The 14,241-nt window shown below is 39.0% G+C and overlaps 1 protein-coding gene across 2 annotated transcripts in view; it reads right to left on the reverse strand.

Moving 5' to 3' along the window:
- Positions 1-12,869, reverse strand: part of LOC122872429 (semaphorin-5B-like) — a 35,273-nt gene extending 22,404 nt beyond the window's left edge. Inside the window, exons 1-2 of one of the 2 annotated variants that reach the window (XM_044188645.1) lie at positions 12,748-12,869; positions 5,428-5,484 (exon numbers count right to left, since the gene is read on the reverse strand). The gene's annotated coding sequence lies outside the window, so the exon portion shown is untranslated. The remainder of the gene's footprint in view (positions 1-5,427; positions 5,485-12,747) is intronic. The other variant, XM_044188646.1, reaches the window with a different exon arrangement.
- Between the last annotated feature and the right edge of the window lie 1,372 nt (positions 12,870-14,241).

Below are 14,241 nucleotides of genomic sequence, written 5' to 3' on the forward strand. Positions count from 1 at the left end.
GATACACAGGTCAGTGTGCTCCACCCTAAACATGTTGATAACTTCATTCTACTTCAGAAAAAAACTCAACTTAGAGCTTAAAGATGTAACTTGTTAAACATTTATTTCTAATGGCAGTTTTAGGCATATCCTGTGTTTGCAATGGTGCAATATATTTTCACTGTGGTTCTGACATTTTTACTCTTGACTCGTTATTTTTAAGGTAGATACATTCTTTTTTAAATTATTAAAATAAATTCTAGTAGCAGAAATGTATTGACAATAAACAGTGGCCTAATTGAAAAGACAAACCACAAATGAGCTTCAAAAGAGGATATAAGACCATGCTTCTTGCAAACAGTCACAAAACTATAATAATAAAAGAATTACTTTGGTAATGTCTGCACATGTAAATAACACATTGCACCACATCATACTGGAATATGCATTTGCCCCAACATATTATCTGAATGCCTTCCAGAAACTAGAACCAACTACCTCTGACTCTGAAAAATGAGCTGTGTTGACCAAAGCAATGACTGTAATTGACCTTTAAATCATTAAATGTGTCCCTAGTCTAGGGAAGGGTCTGTTATCCATCACTTCTTGAGATTTAAACAGAAACAGCTCACTGCTAACTTCTTCTTTGAAACCTATGCCCATGTATAGATAGTTTACCTGCCCTCTTATTTTACTTTGACAGTTATTACTAGCACTTGATTTGTTGCAACAGCTTGAGTTAAAAAATATACAAGCCCTGTAAGGTGAAAATACCTTTTTCCCTTATAAACATTCATTAAATGCCACTTTCTCAGCCATAGAGTTTATTAAACTGACATAAAAATGCTCTCTAGTGCACAAAATATGTAATAATAATAATAACATATTTTGGCCAACACAAACGCCAATACCAATGTACTGGGGATAAACTATCAGCCAATAATTGTCGGTCAGGCAGTTAGATGTCCCAGAGTATCTGGTTCAACAAGTTAGCAACAATTAAAGGTTCCCTGAGGAGATTCTCTAGTAGCACTATGCCAAACTAATGTAAACAATGCTGGATTTAAAATATGTAATAATTTGCAAAGGAAGGAAATGCACTCGAAACAATTGTTAGACCTCAAGGATTCACACAATGTGTTTTGGTGAGAAACACTGAATGTAAACATAACTTTTGTTTGTTTACAAGAAATCTCCACTTGGACCCTTTGAGCTGCCATTATGCTTCATCATAACTGCTTCTCGGATGGTCGAGTAGATTCGGGAACCACCTCCCCCTCACACCTTTTCGAGATTGAATTCCAACTATAAACACATTTGATTTCCTGCGTGGTCGGACAACACGTCATGCAAACTAGTTCTTTTCTAGCATAACCCAGCCCTAATGCTGCTAGCTGCAGCCTCCAGAGTGTCTGCTTCAGTGCCGGTGAAAATGCTGTGACACATTAACAAGTGTTTGGACAGAGTAGCAGTAGTGTTCCTGCAGCACTTCATCACAGTTGTACAAAGTTTACACACTGCAGAGGTTTTTGTCAAACGCTCCATTTTTCTTTCAGAAGACAATATGTAGCCAGTTATTGGACTATAGTTTTTTGTCAGCAAGCTTATGGCACTTGATTTGGAGTCTCACTGAATCCAGGGCGATTCAAGCTATATTTTCTTTTAGCAGATTGATACAGTTGAATTGGCATAGTTTACAGCCAATGCATCAATGCCATGAATAAATTCTTATACCCCCTTATCATCACAACCACCACTCCTGCAACAACCAGAAAAAACAGAAAATCTTTCTAAAGTAAGATTTTAAAGTAAGTCAACTTAACTCAACTCAGCTTTATTTGTATAGCACCTTTCATACAAACATGTAGCCCAAAGTGCTTTAAATAACACAATAACATGGAACTTGAGTATTGTTTATGAGCCTCCCTTCTTTATTTCGAGAACTTTCTATTCAAGAACTCTTGTCTTTGTCTTCAGACAAACTGAAGCACTAAAACATTACAGTCTTTTCAGAAGCCATAGGGATGGCCCTCCCATGGTGTGTGTCACTTGGATACCTTCCCACTGCTTATATATGAATGAGTTGATTCAATGGAGTAGGGAGTAAGGCATGGATGAACCTCTTTTGTGGCCGTGCGATCTCTAAGCTCACTAAGCTTGAATACACCAACACGGCAGCCATACTGACACTGTGAAGGTGCTATTTCTTTTTATGTCAGGATGAGTGAAACCTCTTCAGTCATTTCTTATAAAACAGCTATTATAGGGAATTATATGTCATCACCTGACTACAAGAGATGCACAAAGACCTTGAAAAAGCTTAATAGCACTTCCACCAGGATTACACAGACTACAAAATGAGCATGCTGAGACACTGTGTGTACATGTTAAGTGAGCTTCATTAAAATCCAGACAAATCCTCTTTACTGAGGTGATATATGACAGGGAAATTAATTACAAGTAATTATTACCTCATTCAAAAGCCCTGTAATTTGTTCTTCCATGGCATCAAAAATAAAAGGAGGGAGCCCAGCGTCTGCACCCTTGTATATCAGCCTCTTGTCTAAACTCTCTTGTACTTGGACTTCATCCAAATATCATTAAAAGAAACAGTGAAGTCCCCTCCACCTCTCTACACCGAAAAACCTGGGATTCCAAACTCCAAATTCCTCCTTAAATCAAAAGGACTCACAAAACAACAGCTGCTACCAAAAGTGAATCCCTAAAAATCTCTCTCTGACTGGTAGAGTAGCAGCTCCTACTTGACAGTAACTGAGCCCTCACCTATAAAGAGCAGTAATATTAATTACCAATGAAGTCAGTTCATGGAGATTTGTTAGTTGGAGCAAATGGACACTGAGAGGGCATCCAAAGTCCCTCCATCAAAATATTCAGAGAGGACCATTTCCGAGGCAGTGTTCTCAGCTCCTTCCTACCGGGGTGAATGGCCTCTCTGTGCAACCTGCCAACTATCTGCCAATGGCTGCTCTCTTTTACAAGTGAATAGACTGAGTTTAGCCACAGTTAAAAAGACACACTAACGTGCCATGGCTGCGCCACAATGGCCGCTCGGGTAATTTGCCAAACCTAATGATGCCGGTTTGGCCCCGGCTAGAGGAGGTAGAGAGCAGGAATCCTAAAGAGGCACACAGCTGCACTGATCCCTCTCTTCCTATCTCCGCTCTCTCATCTCCGTCTCCCTCTGTTCTCTTATCATGAACTCCATTTCTTTTTCTTTCTGGAAAATGACACAATAAGGGCGTATAACCTAATGCACACCTTCTGCATTCTCTTAAAATGCTCCACTATCTTACTTTTCCCACATTTCTCCTGAAGGAAATCTCTCTGTCATTACACATGACTGAAAATTGCTGGTCTGCCCAACAAACATGAGGAATTTTAGCATCTACCTGCTCAGCACCAAACAGCAGACACAGTTAGCGACTAGCTGGTGAACATAGTGGAACATTTAGCAGCTGAAGAGCCAGACATTTCCTTCGGGAGTTGGTGAAGACCAAAAACAGAGCTAAAAGGAGAGTGAATATTGGACTTACATTCATCAGGTGGCCAGAAACACGACTCCAAATGAATGCTAATGTTGCTCCGTGTCTGGTAATAGTTTGTTAACACATTAGCGATATCAACTTTACAAGGCCACAATAAGAACCTAGAGGATAGAGGGTGTCGTATGCTGCGCAGACTGTAAAGCCCTCTGAGGCAATTTTGGGCTACATAAATAAAACTGACTTGACTTGACATTAAGTCAAACGTGTGATATTTTTAGCTTCTTGTGTTTAGCTTGTTTGTCCCCAAGTGGCCAAAAAAGATTAATGCAGCTTTAAGTATATGATTGGACTGACAGCCACATTCAGTACATATATTACTTACACCACAATCACACCAAAAACTGCAGCCTCAAAAATGTATCATACAATTGAATCCACACCTCTCTAATCTCTATAAACTGATGCCTGCATTCCTTCACATACTGTACAGACATCAGTAGGCAAACAGCTGTATTCAGGCATCAAATGTATTCAAAGATGCCAAAGGCCGCCTTTGAACAGAGGGTACGATCTCCAAACCAAACCCTATACAATACGGTACGATCAGCTGTTATCACAAGACTGGTGTTCCATGTTTAGGACACGTGATGACAAATGAGCCTTCTCCATGACAACTGAACAAACTCCATCCACTGAGGAAGACTGTGACATGCAGTGTAAAAAAGGCTCTTACGTGTTCCCATGTTCAAGAATGAAGTTTCGTGCATGTCATTTTTTGGTTAGCTGCAGAATACAAATTAGAAGTTTGGAATTATTATCTCAGTGTGATGAGTAGTTGGTTCCCTCCTTGTGAGCCCAAGCTCTCCTTACATTTATTCTTAAATGTACCTTTAAGTGGGTATTCTGCTTTTGCATGGCTGGCCAGTACAAAAAGTGCAGACACAGGTTGAACTAATATCATGCCAAATAAGACTGCCGACTTTCGATGACTAATCCATGCTGCTGTCATAGAGATGGATCTCATAAAATCTAGTCCTTATTACAGACCAAAGCATATTTGTGAAGATTATTGTGATGCCAGATATGTGACTATTATTTTCCAGTAATGACTAATACCTCACGCTAAAAAAAAAGACTAATCAACTAAAGATTTATAAGTCAACCTTAATCCTATTAGTCATGTAATCAACTACGAGGGGTGCCAGCCCTGTTGCCAGCAATTATTTGGGGGGAAAAGGAGAGAATAACTGCAATCATCAGTATCCCAGGAACACTCTTCTCAGAAAAGGGGCAAAAGGGAATTTTAAACATTGCCTGAGGTTACAATCTGTGCAACATGTGGCCTTGCTTGACAAAAGGCCAATTGCCCATCTATTGAATGGTCAGGCAAACAAAAACATCACTCATTCAGACATAATTTTAGAATCCAGACTGAGGCTATTGATCCAGGGTTGGGAGTCCTTCCCTCTGTCTCCCCTCTGCTTTCCTCTCCTACATCATCCCCATGCAAATTTTAGCACTCATGCCTCAGACAGAACAAAGGAAATATCCACTACACATTACCTGAACCACCCCCACCCCCCCCGCCCCCACCCCCCCCCCGAGTCAACACATGGCTATCCACGCTACATGTAATCTCCGAAGAGAAGTGAGAGACAGAGCGCTATACGCTGAGGATGGGAATGAAAAGGGAGGAGGGAGAGGTTGAGGGTCATGTTATAGATCATTAAAGGAGAAATGAGCCAGCAGAGAGGAAACAGACAAACTGACAGACAGGCAGAAAAACAGCCACAAAAAGTAGGCGACTTAGACACAAAGACAGAAAGGACAACACAAAAGGATAGGTAATTGCACTGAAAACAGCCAACCTCCACATGGGATATGTGCATGGATACACACACTGCATACAGAAATATATACAGGAATTATAAGATAAACTTACTGGTTCACCATCACCAAACTGATTCCGGGAGACAAACGAGTGGCACAGATCCCGACGCTTCACATGGTGAGAGAGAAAGGTATGAGAAACAAGAGCAAGAGAGAACTTGTTACACATCGGCACACAGTGGCACGCTGACCAGAGTGTGTGCAGGAGGGTGGGTGGAGGGAGAGTAAAGGGGTGTGTTTGATGGGGGAGATGGGGGGAGCAAAGCATTCCTATTTGTGCAGAGCAAACTTAACTCTCTGAATAGAGAGGGATGTCTGCCCTGTGTGAGTGTGTGTGTCTGTAATGTTATTCTTGTGAGATCCAGTTTTAGATTTTGGTAAAAATTTAGGTCAGATTAAGATGGTAATTAGCTGAATCATTGGAATCAGTTGTGTTTTGTCCTTACCATAGATCACCTGACAACATGTTTATACCTCCCATTATACACTAATACCATTTTCAGACTGATGCACAGACCCAAAGTTGTGCTAAAACAGTCAGTCAGTAGTAGTATTTACATAATTGCATACTGCTACCTCCTGGTGAATGCAGGTACGCACAAATCTCTGACAAAAAAACGTATTCAAGCCAAAATTACTTAAAGATACCCTGTTGAGATCCTAACCACTAGTACAGCTACTCATGAAAACATTGCAGGAGGGGGTCCCGCCTGAAGTGATACGAATTCCTGCCGCCAGTTTCATGCTATTTCACTGATCAACAGGTGGTACAGTAGCAGTAATACGCAAAACAAAATTTAGCAATGCTCCAACAAAAGCTAGGAAGAAAAATACTGCTAGCTAGCAAACGTGGATGTAAACAATGTAAAAAAAATAAATAAAAATGATCCAATAATCCAAGGAAACTCCACCAACTGATGAAAGATCTTCATTGAATTCAGCTACTCCTTACTCATCGTAATTACTCTTCGGGCCAATTAATGACATTTTAATTCAGTTTTACTGAAGCCTATTTGCAAAGATTATACTTCTGTACAGTGGACACATAGAAAGCTTGTATCCTTAAACCATATGTACATTAAAGTTCCTACTGTGAAGGAAATTGCAAAAATATGCACTTGTACATATTCTCCTCGTGACTTTATGTGTATTTTCATACAGAAAAATGTTTTGTAGGACTGGTTCAAATAATTTATCAAGTAATCAAGCTTCTCAAATATGAACATTTGCTGGGTTTGCTACATGTACAGTATATAAACTAAAAGATTAATTGACTGATGAAAATAATTGTTAGTTTCAGCCCTAACCCAAAGAGAACCCCATTTGTGTAATGTCTCTTACATTGTACAGAGGACATTACAGATGCTGATATTATCACAATTAGTAATTCAAAACACTTCCCTTTGAGAAACTTCTTTGCAGTAAAAGTAAAGCCTAAAAATATAGTGCTAATTGTGTTCGGCATCTAAATCAGTGGACATTAAGTCAGACAAGAGGGTACGTGTTCTGAGGTCACTTTTAAATGACTTGGATACCATATGAGCCTTGGTGTAGGTCGAAAACACAGCTGCAGTATCATGAACGTGCAAATGAAAGAAAAAAGCCAATAGCAAATGCCATTAGCTCAGACAAACATTTTGTTTGCCTAAACAAAGAACTCCAGACTGGCCTTCAGAGTCACCTGTGAGAGCCAGCAGAAAAAGTCAAATTGTTTACTGGTAAAGTTGATTAAATGTGAGCCATCAAAGACAAAAAGCGTAAATACATGGCATTAATAAAATTCTGAAAGTAGCTGGTAAGTGACGTTAGCCTGATAGTGGATATTCCACTATTTCAACAACAAAATACCATGACTACCCAACAGTACAATGCAATCCAATACATTAAAGCCACTATGTAAAGACTTTTTATGTCATTACAGCGTCTTTCAAATAATGCTAAAGGCAAAAGTTTTTGTTTGTAGAAAAATTGCATTCATTCATTTACTACTGGGTGCGCCAAAGTCATGCATCTACTATTTCTACACATAGTGGGTTTAAACTGCAACCTTAGAAATTAACATGCAACAACGACATTAGAAGTGAATTACATTCACACATACAGACACATTCTCTTCCTCATTCCTGAAAGGTTTTTGGTTTGTGATACATTCGTGATATTTACTTTAGCATGCCAACACAACTGGTGGCATGCTGACGTCGTGTATCGTCCCTGAATGCAGCATTCGCAGTGAGCACTGGAGATTTTAGGGATGGCTGAAATAAATACCAGAAAAATACTGGGTGTATCTAATTTTTTTCAATTAATTCACTATAAACATTCAGGGTTAGCCTAACATCCACATTAACAACAGAGGAGAATCCCCAGAACTATTTTAGATTTCAAAAGCAGCTTTTTCAAATCTGCTGTCTAAGTGTGGACATACTCTGTGTCAACAAGCAGGAAATAAGACAGGTCTTTGTACTGTTGACAGAGACACCAGTCAGGCATGGCTGTAGAAGTGGACGTCAATCTGTTAAGGTGAAGGGGTGACCTCCTATTCAGAAATTAATGGCACCAATAAATCATATCCACTGAAAAACGACAGGATCGTTTAGCATCCTGTGAGCCCTGCAGAGCATAAGAGACAAATAACACTTCCCGGCCTCATCCCCAACCTTTACAGAGCAGGACATTCATCTCTCTCAGCCTCAGTCTCACCACAGCCAAAACCAAACCCCCCTAGGAGGATGAATGGCTCGTTCCTGTGCAAACTTCAGGATGACCTCCTCCGGCTCTGTTTTTACAGCCCTGCTGTCACTGCTGAGGCTGCAAGATTAAAGGCACAGTGAGACGCAGGGGAGTGCTGAGCAAAAGTCAAACCAGGATCAGTGAAAGATGACCAGGCTGGAACAGTGGACTTCATGAGGGCTAAAAGAAGGCCACCAAGCTGTCAGCTAAACAAGTGAATATGATATATTCTGTATCACCTTGTATGATTCTGAAAATGTATCAATACTGGCTGAGAGCACATTCAGCTAGCTGTGAGTGCCAGCGCAAGGCAAGGCAAGGCAAGCTACTGTAACAAAGAGTTTCCCTACGGGGATCAATAAAGTATTTCTGATTCTGATTCTGATTTTGAAAAGCCCAAATTATTTGTGGTGAGTCCACCTCCAGTTAAAATCAAGTAGCTGTTATAAGCACCTTTCAGCATTTTTTTGGACCATCTGCATTGTGTGTATTTGATTGCCTGCCTTTTACAGCACTAATTTCAGTCTCAGACTAGTATAATTTTAAAACATCAGTGTGTCTGCTAATCAACACCATGGCTGTTCTTGCTCAGATTTCTAACAAAGTCACTATGTGTCTTAGCCCCAATACTGAAAATAAAAGTCACTTGGAGGCAGTTTGTGGCCACTTGGGGGCAGCTGTTGTAAACACAACAGTGAAATGGCAAATGTGCAAGCAGTTACTTATTTACACATCCAGCAATTATGGAGCAACGTTATCATTCGTTTGGCATTTCTGGCCACCTGATGAATGTAAGTCCAATAGTTACTCTCCTTATAGCTCTGTTTTTGGTCTCCACCAACTCGTGAGGGAAATATCTGGCTCTTTAGCTGCTAAATGCTCCACCATGTCCACCAGCTAGTCGCTAACTTTACTTTTCTGCCATTTAGTGGTGGGCAGGTAGACGCTGAAGCTGAAGTCGGAACTGCAGCGTCAGGTGATAATTCTCTGTGGGTTTGTCTTTATGAGCAACAAATTTCACATAACACATTTGACCCGTTATTTATTTTTAAAAATATTGATCATAGCAGCTTTAAGTAAAATGTGTAAGAAACATACAATTTTTAAAAACATAACAAGGAAAGTTTATACTGAACGTATCTGCAAAACATTTACTGTCAACATATGTTGTTTTCCCTCTAATATCTGCTGCTTTTATGGTTATGTTTAGGCAACTCAAAGCACAATGTTAAGGTGAGGAAAAGATCAAGATCTTGGTTGGTGAGACGAGACACATTGACTTTTTCAAAATTTAACCAAAACCACCATCTTCCCATAACCTTAAGCAAGTAGGGTTTATTAGCTTAAACTTAACCACATGTGAGACGCAGGACGCTAATCAATGTTTTATCAATGTCCTGTTCCACCTTGACGTCCATCCCTGCAGTTTCTCTGGAGATAGAACATCACACTTCCTGGACTAGAAAAGCCAATTTGTAGCATATAAGCATATTTTATAGGAGACAAGGTTGAAAATGTACAGCTAATATAGTCATGGACCTACTGTATGTGTTTTTATGAATTAAAAAAGCATATTAGTTCATCTCCAATGAGTTCCATTAATCCATGACCAGCTGCAAAGGAGGCCTACAGTGGTTACCCAACAACTCTTAACCCCCAAAACCAGCACCCGACCCCGAACCCCACCCCCCACGTCACAGCCCTCAATGGATGCCTTGTCCAGCACATGGCGCTCCACTGTGAAACAGGGCTGTGTACTGCAAAGAAATATTGACTTTTAATACTTCAAACATTCATCCCGCTCCGTTTTAAACAAGCCTGGCTGTGTTGATTTTTGAAACCCCTTGCAGTCACTGAGGTTTACCTTTCTACTAGAGCAATAAAACTCACACGCACAAGTAGGAACAGGGTGAAGTTGCAGTTTAGTGTGAGGACACTTAAATCATACACATCTAGGTTAACTGGACAGTTTGGCATTCTGGGAAACACTGTAATGTGAAAAGTTATGAGCTAAATATGAGATATCAACCTCGCCTAGCTTAGCGTAGGTCCAGGACGTTCTTAGCCTAGCTTAACATGAGCTTGGAGCAGGGGGAAGCTGCTAGCCTAGCGCTGTCCAAAGTGAAAAACAAGGTGCCGCTGGACAACTCCAAACTTGTCTTATTTACACTTCATATCTTATTTATTTACTTCTGTAGAAATAGAAATGTGAAAATGAGGGATTGTGGTTTTATGAGCAGTTAACCTTTAAGCTATTTCTTGACCAAGGGTTAGGGTTAGCATCTCATGTAGCATCTTAAAACTCCCTGTTACTCACTTGTGATTGAAAGGTTGTTGGTTTAAATCCCTGAACTCTCCTTTCCCCCAGCAACTACTATCACGGTAGGCAAGGTGCTCAACGGCAAAAGCTCATACGCCGACGTTGGATGACTGTGGCTTTCTACTGAGTTTTCCGAGAAATAAACATAACAACTTTCCCTGAATAAATAACGGTTAAGACTCTGAATTCTGGGCTGTGTGAGTGGAGAAAACCCACACCCAGCCTCCTGTCCATCAGCCCATCAATGCTAAACTTGCTCTTTCTCTCCTCATCCATCTTTCTCTCCTTTTCCACTTCAGCCTGACCTCATGTGAAACTGTGGAGGTCTGTGGGTAACACATTCAGGCGTCCAGTTTAATGATTTAATGCCTCTTCCATTTAGGGGGTTATATATTAGCAGCAGTAAGTCCTTGTATGTAGTGAGGATTCTTAGCAGATCTGTTTCCATTCAGCTCTGAGGCAGATTTTAAACTGATGTTTAAAAACTACTGTACAGTAATGTCTTATGACCATGAACTATTAATAAATACATCTGATATTTCCTACATGATTGGTCCTTGTCCGCTTGCTAACTACTTTTCCAAGGTTACCATAGAGTATTACATGTGTTTTTTATCTTCAGCCTTTGGCTTTCAATCATTTTACTGTGGTAACAATAGCATAACTAACAAAAAAAAAAAAAAAAGGAAACATGATAGATTATTGAACTCAAGCAGGTATGAGTCTCAAATTTATGTTTATACCAGAGAAGAAATTAAACCTGGTAACAAGGATGGTAGGATTAAAAAATAATCCGATAAGCTTTGGTAAAATGTTTGTCAGTTATGTAAAGTATTGCATATGTGATGTTTAATAAATGTATTAAAACATGCAAAACCAACAATCGGGTCCTTTAATCTACCTATTTGTCTGAAATAAATCTAATGTTTGGAGGCATGCAGCAGCCCCTTGTTGTTAGTCCCACCAATAACAACAATGGAGACAAGAAGGAAGAGTGATGTCAGTGAGATAAAATGACAATAACACCTTTGCCGAGACAGTGAGCAGAAATGGAAGGATTCTAGTTTGCTGCAAGCTGCTGAAGTTGGTGAGTGCAAAAGAATAATCATATGTCAGTTATACACTGCTTGAAAAGAGGGTTTCTCAACTTTTTGCGGGTAGTAACATGGTTCCAAAATTATCATGACCCCAGCAATTAATTGTCAACTTGTCATGTTTGAATATGGTATGTTATGTTTTGAATACGTTACCTAACAAAGTAAATAGTACACAAAACAGTAAGAATTTCAAATTAAAGGTTTAAATACATCTTGAATAAACTATTTTTTGTCTGTCTAATTAAATCTGTGCTGAGAAATGCCATAAAAAGTGTGACAAGATGGTTAAGGCTCCACTAGTTTTGTTGCGCAGCCTGTTATACTTTTGTCTGTATAAGCAGACAACTTAAAAGGGTCCTATCAGGACACATATAGCTGACAATGAATGAAAATGGAGAGAATTCAGCTGTAGTCTGCATGTGCACATTTAAGCTATTTGAAAAGTTAGGGCAAAATACTGGAGCAAATCATAATTTCATTAGCTTTATGAGGACCAGCTCTTTCTTGTATTCTCACATTATCATACAAATGTAAGTCTTGAACTTGTCATGGATAATTTAGTGTAAACTGTTAATAATAATAATAATAGTTATTGCACACAAACTAGAAGAGGTATGCCAGTCTAAAATGTGGCAATTCAATGTTTGTTTGTTGACCAGCATATACCATAAACACCATTGTTTTTTAAGTTTATGAATAATAATGGTGAACCAGCTTCTTCAGTTCAATATATAAAGCAGCAGACATTTTAATTTTTACTTTTCCTGAAATTCCCCACAGCCTTCCTCAACTATAATACACCGTGGTGGCCAGCAAATCAAATCAGGCCATTGTTTGGTTGATTACAACGTCTATGCTATGCCGAATTCACCAGAAGACCTTTACAAATACTGGAAGTATTTATTTTTTCACTGTAGTAGCCTACAAGAGCATGCGGTACGATTTGTTTTTCAGAAATAAATGTTACTACGTTTACTGCTGCTTGGTGTAACGGTATGTGCGCCGAATTGGAGAGTGAACCCTAACTATAGGTTTGCTAAATGTTTTAAGTTCTAATGTGCTTTCCGGAAATCTCGGCAACAATAACACCTTCATTTTTTAATGGAGTTCGGTGTTAATTCTTACAACGCCGGCTCTAAATGGAACAAAAACGATAATGAATGAGCTTTTTAAATAGCTTACTCGTAAAAGAAAGTTAATACAACTAAATTAATCTCAAGCTTACCTTTCACTTTTGATTCATCGCGGGATTCCTGCAGCTGGTTTAAGTTGGCAGGATTCAGAGATGGTGCAGGGTTGGGTGCAGATCCACGGCACCCAGAGGTCTGGTCTCTGCTGCGGCTCTGTGGACTGAGGCAGGTTACAGGTTTAATTCAGACCAGTAGGGGTGCTGTCAAGAGCCAGAGTGGACCAAATGTGTAACGAGCTGTGTAGTAATATCTGTTAGAACAGGAGTGAGTCTCATCTGTCTGAAAAGTAAGCAGCCATAAGTCCGTGTGTGTGTGTGTGTGTGTGTGTGTGTGTGTGTGTGTGTGTGATGTAAACGGTTTGCAAAAAACTGATTTGATGATACCTCTGACACAAATCTACAGTAGGCCTATAGACCACACTGTTAAAGTAATAAAATTGACCATTTGAGGCATTGGAAGACAATTCCTAAGTAACCTAATTAAACTATAACTTTAAAAAAAAAATTTCAACCCTATTTGATCTGTATTTGCATGAATGCACTTATTGCATTTATTAAGTTTTGTCCTTTTTTCTGGAGCTCATTCCTCCATTAAATTCCAAATGCTTTTGTCACTTAGTGACAATAATCACTGTTAGAGGACATGGAGCCCCTATAACCCCAGTCAGACCGATACCTCAGGAAGAAACTTAATTTTACCATGAAAAAATATAACAAACCTTGGGTTGTCCATTGAAACAGGGAGGCCCTATCTGACCTACACATGATTTAATCGGCAGAGGTTTGCTGGGTTCATTGAAAAAAATGTATTGTAGAAATGCATTGAAAAAAGCTTGGCTGCCATCTACTGGGACATGGTTGAGCTGCAACTTGTTTTAATCATATAATCATGATGCCAATAAAATAAGTTTATCTATAAAGACCCTTGATTTGGTCTATCCTAAATTTTCCAAACTCATCAAATATGTCAGGATTTTATGGAAATGTGAAATGTTTCCACTGACATAATATTAGAGCCAAAGAAAATCATGCAATCTTAAGTTTGGATATTTCACTCAAGGTAAGCAGATATACTATAATACTTTTGATCATCTGCTATTTCTTTTACAGTTTAATAGCCTTACAAAAAGAAAAACTTTTTTTTATGTATAACTAAATCAGAAGTAAATTCAAAACATAATATCCTTGAAAACGAAAAAGTAAACAATCAAACTAAGGTAATCTTGTACTATATTTAGCCCATTGTAAACTACTATTTTATTTACAGTTTAAAACCACCATTTTTCAATCAAGCTAAAGCCTAGTTCTTCTGAGGACATTTTTACTTATCCCAGTATTTTCAGTCACCATTATCATGTCACATTTTACATGTGAAATAACACGAGCCTAAATTTTACATTTTTGTAAGCTTGAATTTAAATTCTGTATTTCTCCACCCAAATTTTATTTGTGGCAGTGTGGAGAGGGCTTTGAAACAGCATTTACTGTTTGTTTTGTGATATAAAATGTATAGAAAATAAACTTAATAAA

The sequence above is a fragment of the Siniperca chuatsi genome, linkage group LG24 (genome assembly GCF_020085105.1).
Source record: "Siniperca chuatsi isolate FFG_IHB_CAS linkage group LG24, ASM2008510v1, whole genome shotgun sequence".
NCBI classification, from domain to species: domain Eukaryota; kingdom Metazoa; phylum Chordata; class Actinopteri; order Centrarchiformes; family Sinipercidae; genus Siniperca; species Siniperca chuatsi.